Source organism: Carcharodon carcharias, chromosome 8 (genome assembly GCF_017639515.1).
Source record: "Carcharodon carcharias isolate sCarCar2 chromosome 8, sCarCar2.pri, whole genome shotgun sequence".
NCBI classification, from domain to species: Eukaryota; Metazoa; Chordata; class Chondrichthyes; order Lamniformes; family Lamnidae; genus Carcharodon; species Carcharodon carcharias.
Window position 1 is genome coordinate 143,973,499 of NC_054474.1, and position 14,813 is coordinate 143,988,311.

At 47.2% G+C, this 14,813-nt stretch overlaps 2 protein-coding genes across 7 annotated transcripts in view; one reads left to right on the forward strand and one right to left on the reverse strand.

The window, feature by feature from the left end:
• The window catches only part of LOC121280911 (bromodomain-containing protein 3-like), a 52,593-nt gene extending 51,829 nt beyond the window's left edge, over nt 1-764 (reverse strand). For both annotated transcript variants that reach the window (XM_041193312.1, XM_041193311.1), the window contains exon 1: nt 546-764. The gene's annotated coding sequence lies outside the window, so the exon portion shown is untranslated. The remainder of the gene's footprint in view (nt 1-545) is intronic.
• wdr5 (WD repeat domain 5) overlaps nt 710-14,813 on the forward strand; it is a 42,039-nt gene continuing 27,935 nt past the window's right edge. The window contains exon 1 of one of the 5 annotated variants that reach the window (XM_041193316.1): nt 710-792. The gene's annotated coding sequence lies outside the window, so the exon portion shown is untranslated. The other 4 variants (XM_041193314.1, XM_041193315.1, XM_041193317.1 and 1 more) reach the window with 4 other exon arrangements.

Sequence of the window (14,813 nt, forward strand, 5' to 3'; positions counted from 1 at the left end):
CCCTCCGCCTCCTCTTCACCCTCACCCCTCCGTCCCCCCTCCTCTTCACCCTCACCCCTCCGTCCCCCCTCCTCTTCACCCTCCCCCTCCCTCCTCCTCTTCACCCTCCCCCTCCGCCTCCTCTTCACCCTCACCCCTCCGCCTCCTCTTCACCCTCCCCCCTCCTCCTCCTCTTCACCCTCCCCCTCCCCCTCCTCTTCACCCTCCCCCTCCGCCTCCTCTTCACCCTCACCCCTCCGCCTCCTCTTCACCCTCACCCCTCCGCCTCCTCTTCACCCTCCCCCTCCTCCTCCTCTTCACCCTCACCCCTCCGCCCCCCTCCTCCTCTTCACCCTCACCCCTCCCACCCTTACCTACCTACTTGCCTGCCTCTCTCTCCCCCCACCAACTACCCCCACCCCATTACCTGTCTTCTGTTCACTCACCGCCCCGGCCGCCCGTTCGTTCGTTACCTGTGTCTCTCTCTTTCCTCCAACCCTTACCTGCCTACCACCTCCAGTACCGCTCGCTCTCCCCACCCTCATTTTCCTCCCCGACCCCCTTACCTGCCCACCGGCCCCGAGAAGCCGCCGATCCTCCTGCATCCTTGGCGGCTGCACTGAGCCCGCCCAGTGAATGCGCCTGCGCGGAGCAGCGCAGTGCCCGCTGAGTACTGTAGTCTCCTGGACGCCGGGATCACGGGTCAGAGAGCGGCGGCACGGTGGAATCAGGACTCCAACTTCCAGCATGCCACAGCAACGCAGGCGCAGCGCCTCCCGCCGCCCGCTCCGGCTGTGGAAAAAGAGCCAAGGGGTCAGTCCATAACCTGGTCGGAGGGTCAGTACTGAGGGAGTGCTACAGTGTCCGAGGGTCAGCAGCGAGGGAGCGCCACAGTGTCCGAGGGTCAGCAGCGAGGGAGCGCCACAGTGTCCGAGGGTCAGCAGCGAGGGAGTGCCACAGTGTCCGAGGGTCAGCAGCGAGGGAGCGCCTCAGTGTCCGAGGGTCAGTACTGAGGGAGCGCCGCACTGTCGGAGGGTCAGTACTGAGGGAGCGCCGCACTGTCGGAGGGTCAGTACTGAGGGAGCGCCGCACTGTCGGAGGGTCGGTACTGAGGGAGCGCCGCACTGTCGGAGGGTCGGTACTGAGGGAGCGCCGCACTGTGGGAGGGTCGGTACTGAGGGAGCGCCGCACTGTGGGAGGGTCGGGACTGAGGGAGTGCCGCACTGTGGGAGGGTCAGTATTGCAAGAACTTAGAGAACGTCCCAAAGTTTCTTGGACTATCAAGAGGTGATAGGGACGGTTGAACTTAGTACAAACACTACTACCAGGGCAAGGGTGCTAAGAAAACTATTAGACCTAAAGACTGGCAAGTTCGCAGAAGCAGATAGCCTGTACCCTAGGGCCTTAAAAGAAGTGGTGGCGCAAATAGCAGATGCATTGGTCATAGTCTTCCAAAATTCCTTAGATTCTGGAAAGGTTCCAGTGGATTTGGAAAGAGTTAATATAACACCTTTATTCAAGAAAAGAAGGAGACAGAAAGCATGAAACTATAGAACAGTTAACACCTGACATAGGGAAAGTGCTAGAATCCATTATTAAGGAGGTTAATGTGGATAGTTAGATAATCATGATTTGATCAGGCAGAGCCAACATGGCTTTGTGAAAGGGAAATCTTGTTTAACTAATATGTTCGAGTTTATTTGACAAAGTAACACTCAAGGTGCATAAAGAGGAATTTGTAAATGTGGTGGACTTTTGGATTTCCAGAAGGCATTTGGTAAGCTACCACATCAAAGGTTACTACACAAGATAAGAGCACATGGTGTGGGGGTAACATATTAGCATGGATAAAAGATTGGTTAACTAACAGGAAGCAGAGAGTGGGGATAAATATGTCTTTTTCAGGTTGGCAAACTGTAACTATTGGATTACCATAGGGATCAGTGCTGGGGCCTCAACTATTTGCAACCTATATCAATGGCTTGAATCAAAGGGCCAAATGTATGGTAGCAAAATTTGCCAATGACACCAAGACGGGTAGGAAATTAAGTTGTAAGTAAGTGGAGGCTGGGTCTTTGAATTTATTTAAGGCTGAGTTTGACAGATTTTTGATTGACAACGGAGTTAGGGATTATGGGGGGCAGACAGTAAAGTGTAGCTGAGACCACAGCCAGATCACCCATGATCTTATTGAATGGCAGAACAGGTTTGAGGGGATGAATGGCATCCTCGTCTTCCTGCAATCTTGTTCCTAAACACACATTTAACAGAGGTATTTATCTGGAAATGAAAGATTAAGGTAAAATATACTAGTCTGTTTGCCTACTCCCTGTACATTGACTGAGATCTCTGCTGTTGTGTTTATGCCTTTGTTTTCTGCTTCCTAGACCGAACGCAGATTCTCTGTTCACACTGTCACTGCCAGGAAATTCTACACAAATGACTTGTCTCGGGTTCCCTGTACTAAACAGTTTCAAGACTAAAGAACCAGAGATTACTGAGCAAATGAGGCTCTGGGTGTGCACTGTGCATCATAAAACAGACTGTGGATTTATGCTGATAGTTCAATAGGGGTGTGTGAATGGACAGTTTGGGTTAAGTAGTCACCATTCCCCACTGATGAGATGATGTTTCACATTTCAAATGCAACAGGGCTAATAACACAGGAACATTATGAGGCCATTCAGCCCCTCAACTCTGTTTCACTACTCAATCATGGTTGTTCTGTAATTTAACTCCATTTACACACCTTGGTTCCAAATCCTTTTATATCCTGCGTTCGTAAGAATCTACCGATCTCAGATTTTAAAATATTAAGTCAGCAACCAAGTCCTACTTTTTGTTGAGAGAGTTTCACACTTTTATCACCCTTTTTGTGAAGAGGTGTTTCCTAACTTCTCCCCTCAATGGCCTGACACTAATTTTTAGGTTATGAACCCTTGTTGTACACATGCCCCATTAGCAATAATCAAATTCTTTTCAAAGTCATAAAACCACAATCAGATTGCCCCTTAACCTTCAACATTCCCAGGAATACAAACCGAGTTTATGTAATCTCTCCTTGTAAGCTAAAGCGTGAAGTCTGGATATCATTTTAATGGATCTCTACTGTACTGAATGTGGAAACTGCCCAGGCATGTCCTGTCCACAAAAAGCATGATAAAGCCAATCAGGCCAATAACAGTCCCCTCAGACTACTCCCAAGCATCAGTAAAGTGATGGAAAGTGTAAAAGCAAAATACTGCGGATGCTGAAAATTTGAAATAAAAACAGAAAATGCTGGAGAAACTCAGCAGGTCTGGCAGCATCTGTGGAGCGAGAAACAGAGCTAACTCGAAACATTAACTCTGTTTCTCTCTCCACAGATGCTGATGGAAGGTGTCATTGACAATGTTATCTCTGGCACTCACACAGCAATATCCAGCTCATTGATGCTCAGTTTGGGTTCTGCCAGGGCTGCTCAGCTCCTGACCCCATGAGAGCCTTGTTCGAAACATGAACAAAAGAGATGAACACCAAGGTTGAGGTGAGCATCACTGCCCATGACATCAAAAAGCCATTTCACTGGGTGCAACATTAAGAAGCCTTCATAAAACTGGAGTGAATGGGGCTCCGGAGATGGAGGGTGGGGGATGGTGCTGTGGGGAAAACTCTCCGCTCGTTGGATTCGTACCTAGCACAAAGGAATATGGTCGTGGTTATTGGATGGCAATCATCTCAGTCCTAGGACATCACTGCAGGAGTTCCTCAGGTTAGTGTCCTTGGCCGAACCATCTTCAGCTGCTTCATTAATGACCCTCCCTCCATCGTAAAGTAAGAAGTGAGGATGTTCACTGATAATTGCACTATGTTCAGTACCAATCACAACTCCTCAGATACAATTTGTTGTCAAGCAGCATTTACACAGCAATAACCTGCTCATAAGCAGTCCATGATCATATGCAGTAAGGCAACATTCTGTCTTGGCTATTAGTGGCATCTTACCTTTACCAACCATATGAATACTGTCACTGCAAGAGCAGGTCAGAGGCTGGGAATTCTGTGGCAAGTAACCCATCTCCAGACTCCTCAAAGTCTGTCCACCATCTCCAAGTCAGGAGTGTGATGGAACACTCTCCACTTGCCTGGATGAGTGCAGCTCCAACAACATTCAAGAAGCTTGACGCCATCCATGATGAAACAGCCCACTTGACTGGCATCACATCCACTACCTTCAACATTCACTCCCTCCACTACCTTCAACATTCACTCCCTCCACTACCTTCAACGTTCACTCCCTCCACCACCTTCAATATTCACTCCCTCCACCATCAGTGCATAGTAGCAGCAGTGTGTACCATCTACAAGATGCACTGCAGCAACTCACCAAGACCCCTCAAACAGCAACTTCTAAACCCACGAACGCTATCAACCAGAAGGACAAGGGCAGCAGATAGATGGGAGCACCACCACCTGCAAGTTCCCCTCCAAGTCACTCACCACCCTGACTTGGAAATATATCGCCGTTCCTTCACTGTCGCTGGGTCAAAATCCTGGAACTCCCTCCCTAACAGCGCTGTGAATGTGCCTACAACACATGGACTACAGCGGTTCAAGAAGGCAGCTCACCACTGCCTTCTCAAGGGCAGGAATGGACAACAAATGCTGGTGCAACCAATGACACCCACACCCCATGAATAAATAAAAATAAACTGTCACCAAGGCCAATGTATCCTTCTTGAGGTGTGATGCCCAGAACTGCACACAGTACTCCAGTTGTTGTCTAACCAGGGCTTTTTATAGCCTTCCTCCCCATTATATTCTAATCCTCTAGATATAAAGGCCAGCATTTAGGTAAACCTCTCGGATTATTTTTTACACCTATGACATTTTATTGATTGTGTACATGGAAATCGAAATCTATTTCGACCTCCACTCTTGCTGCAGGTGAGTGAACATGTGCAGTGAACAATGTCAGGTTAAGTTTGGAGTCTGGACCTTTCTCCGATCATAGAATAATACAGCGGTGAAGCAAGTCATTCTGCTCCTAGTGCCTGTGCTGGCTTTTCGAAAGAGCTAACCAACTAATGGAAGACAGAGTTGGGATACAGGGGGCATTTTCAGGATGGCAACCTGTAACTAGTGGAGTGCCACAGGGATCAGTGCTGGGGCCACAATTATTTACAATATATATTAATGACTTGGATGAAGGAAGTGAATGTACTAGTGCCAAGTTTGTGGATAATATAAAAATAGGTGGGAAGGCAAGTGACACGGAATCTACAGAGGGATATAGACAGGTTTAGTGAGTGGGCAAAAACTTGGTAGATGGAATATAATATGGGAAAATATGAGGTTATGCACTTTGGCAGGACGAATGTTGAAGGGTCATGAGGACTCGAAACGTCAACTCTTTTCTTCTCCGCCAATGCTGCCAGACCTGCTGAGTTTTTCCAGGTAAGGCAAATGGGATGTTGGCTTTTATTTCAAAGGGAATGCAGTATAAAAACAGGGAAGTCTTGCTAAAACTATACAAGGCACTAGTCAGACCACAGCTAGAATACTGTGAACAATTTTTGTCCCTTTACCTAAGGAAAGATATACTGATGTCGGAGGCACTCCAAAGAAGGTTCACTAGGTTGATCCTTGGTATGGAGGGATTTTTTTATGAGAAGAGGTTGAGAATGTTGGGCCTGTACTCATTGGAGTTTAGAAGAATGAGAGCGGACCTTATTGAAACATAAGATTCTTAGGGGGCTTGACAGGGCAGATGCTGAGAGTTTGTTTCCCCCTGTGGGAGAGTCTAGGACCAGAGGGCATAATCTCAGAATAAAGGGGTTCCCATTTAAGACATAGATGAGGAGGAATTTTTTCTTTCACAGGGGAGTGAATCTGTGGAATTCTTTACTGCAGAGGGCTGTAGAGGCTGGGTTGTTAAGTATATTCAAGGCTGAGATAGACATTTTTAATCAGTAAGGGGATCAAGGGTTATGGGGAAAACACAGAAAAGTGGAGTTGAGGATTATCAGATCAGCCATGATCTCATTGAATGACAGAGCAGACTCGAAGGGCCGAATGGCCTACTTCTGCTCCTATGTCTTATTATCCCTATCATCCTCTTTCTCCACCGTCCTGTGAATGTTATCATTGATTCTGCTTCCATCGCCCTCTCGGCCAGCGCATTCCAACCCTGCTCCGTGGACCACGTCCAAGCTGCTCTTTGGGAGGTCTGACTCTAGCTGGCGGTATAGCGGGTGTTTCCAATTCAGGTCTTCTCTTGACCATATCGGCTCCTTGTCGCTGACCAGGGCCCCGGGTTTAGCGCAGACGCACTGGGCGCTCCCGCCACATCGAGCTGAAGGAGCGGCGGCGCCAGGCCCAGGCTGCACGGGGAGAGCGACAGAGCCAGGACCAGGTTGCACGGGGAAAGCGGCGGCGCTAGGCCCAGATTGCACGTGGAAAGCGGCGGCGCTAGGCCCAGGTTGCACGGGGAGAGCGGCGGCTCCAGGCCCAGGTAATAGTGGGAGCTATTGGGGGGAGCAGAGCTCAGGCCCATCTCTGCACCCCCGACAGGCTCAATCCACCGGCACCGCTCCCCTGGCTTTCTAAACCCTAGGCCCAAACTTGCTCCGCTCCCCGCCAATCCCCTCCCCCATCCCCTCCCCCCACCAGCCCCACCCCCATCCCCTCCCCCACCAGCCCCCCATCCCCTCCCCCACCAGCCCCCCCATCCCCTCCCCCATCAGGACCCCCAATCCCCTCCTCCACCAGACTTCCCACCATTCCCTCATCGCCCCGCACAATTCCCCCCCCACACAATCACCCCGCGCGATCCCTCCCCCGCGCGATCCCTCCCCCCGCACGATCCCTCCCCCGCGCGATCCCTCCCCCCGCGCGATCCCTCCCCCCGCGCGATCCCTCCCCCCGCGCGATCCCTCCCCCCCCGCGCGATCCCTCCCCCCCGCGCGATCCCTCCCCCCCGCGCGATCCCTCCCCCCCGCGCGATCCCTCCCCCCCGCGCGATCCCTCCCCCCCGCGCGATCCCTCCCCCCCGCGCGATCCCTCCCCCCCGCGCGATCCCCCCCCCCGCGCGATCCCCCCCCCCGCGCGATCCCACCCCCCCCGCGCGATCCCACCCGCCCCCCCCCGCGCGATCCCACCCCCCCCACGCGATCCCCCCCTCGCACACAGTCCCCGGCTTTCCCCCCTGTCCCCGCTGCACAGTTCCCCTCCCCCCAATCTCCCACCGCTCCTCACCCCTCCCAATTCCCCTTGCTCTTCCCCCAATCCCTCCTCCCCCCCCCCCCCCCCCCATGTCCCCCCAGCTCCTCCCCCCACAATCTCCACTCTCTCTTTCCCCCCGCCTCCTGGCCAATGGGGTAGAAAGAATTCTCTTGCCCTGGAATTTGGGGAGAGGAGGAAAAAACAGATTTTAGGATCCTGATCACTGTCCATTGGCTGCTTGTAAGCTGCTATCAAGTAGGGACAGAACTCAGCAGGTCTGGCAGAGAAGAGCAAAGTTGATGTTTCAAGTCCTCATGACCCTTCAACAGAACTAAGTAAAAATAGGAAAGGGGTGAAATATATAAAATGGCTTTGGGGGGGTGGGGGCTGTTGTTGGGACAAAAGCAGTAATAGGAGGAGATAACCGAAAGATGTCACAGACAAAAGAACAATGGGGTGTTGAAGGTGGTGATATTATCTAAAAGAATGTGCTGATTAAGAGTTAATAGGTCCCACCTATTTCCATTATTTTTCAATGTATTCCACCCATCGTTATCTCCTATCGCTGCTTGCTTGTCCCAACAACCCACCCCCGCACCCTTAAACCAGCTTATATTTCACCCTTTCCTATTTTTACTTAGTTCTGTTGAAGGGTAATGAGGACTCGAAACGTCAACTTTGCTCTTCTCCCCCGATACAGCCAGACCTGCTGAGTTTTTCCAGGTATTTCTGTTTTTGTTCCAGAAAACAGTAGTTGGCCATGTTGAGTCATTTTGTTGGGGGGGAGAGCACGATGGACTGTGATACGATATTTTGCAAGCATCTGGACTCAGGTTGGGGAAGGGTAGCATGAACAGTCAGCCTTGATGCTTGCAAATCTGATGTTTCACTGTCTGCAATGTAAAAATGGTCCAACATAGTGATAGAATTCCAGCTGCTGCATTATCCCACATTATTTACGAGCAATGTGATTTTATTTGGGTTCATACTGTGTTTCTGTAGAAAGGGTGGCTAGGTTAACTTGTTGGACTGGCATAGCTGTCACAGGAATTTCAGCCTAAAAACGTCCTTTGTTTGTATCATTGAACTTTAGTCCCAGCAAATTGAGCTTCCCAAGTACAGTCTTGCAGCAAGCATGTTTGTGGCAGGGCACATGGAATATGATGGAGTTTTTTGTACCTTTTCTCTCCTATTCTGAAGACATAAACAGTCACATCTGTTTGGTTCCTTGGTAACTTCTGATACATCACCTATATCACCATCCTTCATGCACTAGTCAAGGTGGTGCTAGACCATTCTCTTCCATACAGTTTCATCTTCTGTCCTCCCACTTCCAAAGATTTGTGCATCTGAATCCTTTGGACTCTGCATTTTTATTCCTGTTAAGTTTTACCATTGAGTGCATATTTTTTTTCCCTGTTCTTTTCCCCCAACACGCCCCCCCCCACCACCCCCCCAAAACATGTCACTCCACAAGTCTCTCAATTTTTCTGGCATCTACCTACCTGCCTCTGACCTTTTTAATGAGATATGCAATCCTGACAATGTGTCACAGTCTGAAACACGAACACTACCCTTTTCTTTTCTCCACAGACTCTGCCTGACCTGCTCAGTGTTTCCAACGTTTGATGCTTTTATCTCGGGTTTTCAGAATCTGCAGGATTTTTTGTTTGTTTAATATGTTCTTGAAGTCCCCTACAGTCTTCACCTACAGTCTCCTTCATGGTTAACCACTCTTATTGTTGTGTTATCTGTAAACTTTGATGTTGTGGCCCTGGATCATTACAGTGAGAAGCACAGTTGTCCCCGCACTGATGCTCTGTGGGCACTACAATCAGGAAAACATTAATGAATCACTATTCTGTTTTTTGTCCATGCTCCCGTTAATAAAAAGTGTTTTTTTTATCAACAGGCCATGTATGTAACACCTCAAGTGCCTTTTGAAAATCCATATAGGCTATATAATCCTTTGGGGCGGGGGGGGCGGGCATTCGGGTGAAGGGAGATTGAGAAATCCAAAGAGAGAGGTCGAGGCATTGGAGCAGTATGGCAAAGTGGGTAAAGACAAGCAGAATGGGACAGAGAGTTTAACAATAATTGTACATCAGCGAATAAGGTCATTTCATGGAATAGAAGTTAAAAAAATGAAATTAAAAGTTCTTTATCTGAATACACAAAGCTGCAATTAGATGAATGAACTAGTGGCACAAGTAGAGGTAAATGATTTAGGTCCATTCACCATTACAGAAAAATGGTTGCAAGGTGATGAAGGTTGGGAAATATTCCAGGGTACACAATATTTTGGAAAGACAGACGGAATAGAAAAGGAGATAGCCCTGATAGGAAAGGGTGACATAAAAACTTTAGTGAGAAAGGACCTGGTCTCAGAAGATCATGAAGTAGAGTCAGTATGGGAGGAAATTAGGAATAGCTGGAGTCAGAAAACACTGCTGGGAGTAGTTTTTTTCTTCTTAACAGTAGTTATACCATTGGAAAAGAGCATTAAAGAAGACATTGTTGGAGCTTGTAACAAAGGAAATGTAATAATATTGGTACAGCGAAGTTCACTAAATTGGTCCCCGGGATGAGGGGTTGTCTTATGATGGCAGGCAGAGAAAATTGGCATATATTCTCTGGAGTTTAGAAGAATGAGACACTATTTCCATGAAACCTACAAGATTCTGAGGGGGTTTGACAGGTTGGATGCTGAGAGATTGTTTCCACTGGCCGGGGAATCTAAAACACAGGGGCACAGTCTCAGGATAAGGGGCTGGTCATTTAGGACTAGGATGGGGCGAAATTACTTCACTGTTGTGAACCTTTAGAATTCTCTACCCTAGAGGGCTGTGGATGTTGCATTGTTGAATACTTTGAGGCTGGAATAGACAGATTTTTGGTCTTTCTGGGAATTGAGGGATATGGGCAGTGGTTGGGAAAGTGGAGTTGAAACCAAAGATCAGCCATGATTGTATTGAATGGTCGAACATGTTCGACAGGCCCAATGGTCTACTCCTCCTATTCCTTCTGTTCTTAAAGGAATTCTTGTTATGTTTGTCAGACACAGCTTGCCTTTTATAAATCCATACAGTTTGTCCTTATTGACATACCTCATTCGAAATGAGTTTAAATTTTTTCCCCATCATGTGGCCTTTAGAAGTTTCAGTGCAACAAACTGCTTTTTCATTTTTGGGAAGAAATCCTCTGGCACTACTTCCATATCTGAGAATGTTTGCATGATTGAATCAGAATTGTAGAACCTTTACAGTGTAGAAGGAGACCATTTGGCCCATCAAGTCTGCACTGGCTCTCTGAAAGAGCATTCTACCTAGTCCCACTCCCCTGCCTTATCCCTGTAACCTTGCACATTCTTTATTTTCAGATAGCAATCCTTTTGAATACCTGGACCGTCCCTGCCTCCAACACCCTTGTCTTGAACCTCTGCTATTTACTCTGATTTGCCTCAGCATCCCAGGCCATAGCCATTAGGATTCTGTGTTCTTTCCAGTTTGAGATTCACTTATTTTGTCAGGTCCATGTTGCATATTGTTACCGTATCCACCCACTCCCCTTCTTGTATTATTCTGTTGCCACTATCCCACGCCTGTGAAAACTCAACCAAAGTCCTCATTTTCTTTCAGGCCTTCCTTCAACCTTATACTTTTGTTAAAGTGTAGAAGGAGGCCATTCAGCCCATCGCATCCCAGCTGGCTTTCCGAAAGAGCAGTTCACTTAATGCCACACCCCTGCTTTCTCCTGGTGGCTGTGCACATTTTTTTTGTTTTTGGATAATCCAATTCCCTCTTGAATACCATGATTGAAACTGCATCCCACCACACTCTTCGGCAGTGTGTTCCAGATCCTAACCACTCACTGTGTAAAAAAAAAAAATGTCCCTATTGCTTCTTTCACCAATCACCTTAAATCTGTGTCCTCTGATTCTTGGTCCTTCCACCAATGGGAACAGTTTCTCTCTATCTACTCTGTCCAGGCCCCAGATGGTTTTGAGTACCTCAATCAAATCTCCTCAATCATCTCTTCTCTGAGGAGAACAGTCCCAACTTCTCCAATCTATCCACGTAACTGACGTTCCTCATCCCTGGAACCATTCTCATGAACCTTTTCTGCCCTCTCTCTAATGCTTTCATATCCTTCCTAAAGTGTAGTGCCCAGAACTGGACACAATACTCCAGTTGAGGCTAAACCAATGTTTTATACAAGTTTAAAATAAACTCCTTGCTTTTGTACTCTATGCTCTTATTAATAAAGCCTAGGATACTTTATGCTTTATTAACCATGCTCGCAACCTGTCCTGCCACCTTCAATGACTTACGCACATATACACCCAGGTCCCTCTGCTCCTGCACCCCCTTTAATGTTGTACCCTTTATTTTATATTGTCTATCTGCGTTCTTCGTATTGAAATGAATCACTTCACACTTAGCATTAAATTTCACCTGTCACTTGTCCGCCCATTCCACCAACTTGTCTATGCCCTTTTTGAAGTTCAACACTGCCCTCCTCATAGTTCACAGGGTTTCTAGTTCAGTATCATCCGCAAATTTTGAAATTGTGTCCTGTACACTAATGTCTAGGCCTTATATAGTGGTTAGGATCTGGAATGCACTGCCTGAGAGTGTGGTTGAGCTAGGGTCAATTGAGACATTCAAAAGGAATTGGATAGTTCCAAAAAGGGAAAATTGGAGGGGCGACAGGGAATAGGCAAGGATTGGCACGAGGTGAATTGCTCTGTCAGAGGGCTAGCACAGACATGACAGGCTGAATGGCCTCATTCTGTGCTGTAACCATTCTGTGCACCCTATGCTTCTGTTGGTAGATTTAACACATCTGCAATTTGAGTCTCTATCAACAGAATCATTGCTGCTACAATTGTTTCTGGGTGTCGTGCCTGGTCAGTGAAATTACACTGCCTGGCTTCTTGCTGCTGTGATTATTGGACTGTGCTTGTTTGTTCACCTGAGAGGACTTGCCCTTCTCCTCCCCCTCCACTTTCACCTTGTGTTTTTTGTTTTTCTCTTTCTTCTTTGGTTTGCTGACAGGAGCCTGGGACAGAGCTGCCAGCTGCTCATGAACAGCTTTCAACTGAGGGGAGCATACTTGATTAGATTTCCTTTTGTGTTATTAACACAAGTTCCAGCTAAGATTCTTTATGAACTTTAATTGTTTCGCTCATCTGACCGGTTTCAGCTGTCACTGCAGCCCTCCCTTAAACATGTGGACATAAATTGGGCAAATGCCTTGATCATCCATTTTGGCCATTTCCTTTTATTTATTTGCTGCCATATTTGACATTTTTTCTCATTTATCAGGACTAATTCCTTCTGCATTTCATTGGAATTGATTCTTTCCCCCCTCAGTCGAGTTATTCAATCTATGGCTATTCCCTAATTATTTACAGTTAACTGAAATAGAATTGGTTTAAGTGCTAGTTTTATTGTTGTGAACTGATCCTGGAACTCTATAAAGGGTTTACGTTTTTATGACACTTTTTGCATTAAAGAATGCCTAGGCTTGCGCAAACTCCACCTGTGTAAATTTTAATCTCTCTAGGATTTGACTCAAGACATAACTGTGTTTCTTTCTTGTTCTCACAGTGTGACTCACCTCCCACCCTTTACCTGACCTCTTGTCAGCTTCCTGTATTTTTATACTGACTCCGAAGTTGTGTACACATGCCCACCACCATTTTGTTTGCACTCTGTCCACTTGCCGCCATGCTTTGCCCACGCTTCACCATTGCTGGCCATGCTAGGCCCCTACCCTGCACTTTGCAAACTTCCCTGCCTGAGTTTTGAGGCACCTTGAAATGCCTTGCTGTGTTCCAGGTGGTATATAAAATAAAATAGTTGAGTAATTTGGGAAGGAGAAGGGGGCATACTGTGATTTGTAAAAGAGGGTCAAGAAGTTCAGTTCTGTTTAGGCTTTGTGGAAATGGGGAGGATTAAGGGGTTTGTTGGTGTGCAGCTCCACTTGTTTGTAGTTAAATTGACTGACATTCTGGATTAACTGGAGATTGCTTTAAAAAGCGATGTTCTGCAAAGCTTTACCCCATTGTGCAGATATGTCTCGGTGTGCTATGTATAATCAAGATTTTTGAAGTGCAGTTACTGTTGTGTGAGCAAACAAGGCAGACGTTTTATTCATGCAAGATCCCATACCATGAATGAGAGGAATGTTGAGTGACTTTCTGCTTTTGCTGCTCTTGGTTGGGAACAGCGCTGGCCAGGGTGGGATGGAAGAAGTCCATCTGCTGCTTCAAGTAGAGCTGTGAGGTCTTTCACATCCACCTGAAGGACTGGTAGTGGCAGACGGTATAACTGGGGAACATCTCATCCAAAGAGCAGCATCTGTAACAATGTAGCACTGCACAGGAGCATCACCAGAATACAGTACAGCCCTGGAGTGAGATGGCTGAGCTTAGCTGACAAATGGGAGCAGAATATCCTGGTGAGAAAACATTAGAAGAGTGGCTTCTTGAGGCAATGCAGGGGGTGGCAGTGAGGGAGCAACAGAAGGTGAGTGTTCTGGAGGCTGAAGGAGATATTCGGCATAATTGACTGGATTTAAACGTGCAGTTTTAGCTCAACGGGTTGCTGAGGTTGTGCATCATTAGCTTCAGGCTGGAGTAAACAGCCAGTAAGGTTGTTAGAGTGTGAATCAGTCAGTGGTAGCTTTGTCAATATTCACTATAGGAAGCTTTAGATGATGAATTGATATGAGATCTGTCACTAACTAAATTTTCCTATGTTGCCTGAGCTGAACAGTTTCAATAATTCTGCAATACTAGAGGCAGCATTGGCCATCAGCCTCGGACTGTTCTCAGTGTTAGTAATTTGAAGCACAGATTAGCTGTCATGAACTTTATGTCCGATCTCAAACCTTGCAAGCCATTGTGAGGAGGTGACTTCATGCGTCGATGATGGGACAGAATCTTGTTCTGTTCCATTTACATTGAGAGGGGCTTAGCTGAGGCAGAATTTGGGGAGCCATCTGACCCCACGTCAGTGGCAATGTGTTCAGAAGGCTCACAGCAGATTAGCTTGAGTAGTTTAGATAGTGGGAGGAAACTGATGCCCAAAACTAAGGAGCGTAAATAAATTGATTGTGCTTGTTGTGAAAACTGTAGTTGATTCATTTAAAGAAGAAGAGCATGCTGACAAAATATCGGTAGAAGCAGAGTTGGTAGAAGTAATTGATAAGAGTGAAAATTGATTGGCAGGATGTACTGGAAAGGCTGGCTATGTCTTGAGTAGATGTTAAACAAAAACAGAATTACCTGGAAAAACTCAGCAGGTCTGGCAGCATCGGCGGAGAAGAAAAGAGTTGACGTTTCGAGTCCTCATGACCCTTCGACAGAACTTGAGTTCGAATCCAAGAAAAAGTTGAAATATAAGCTGGTTTAAGGTGTGTGTGTGGGGGGCGGAGAGATAGAGAGACAGAGAGGTGGGGTGGGTGTGGTTGTAGGGACAAACAAGCAGTGATAGAAGCAGATCATCAAAAGATGTCAACGACAATAGTACAATAGAACACATAGGTGTTAAAGTTAAAGTTGGTGATATTATCTAAACGAATGTGCTAATTACGAATGGATGGTAGGGCACTCAAGGTATAGC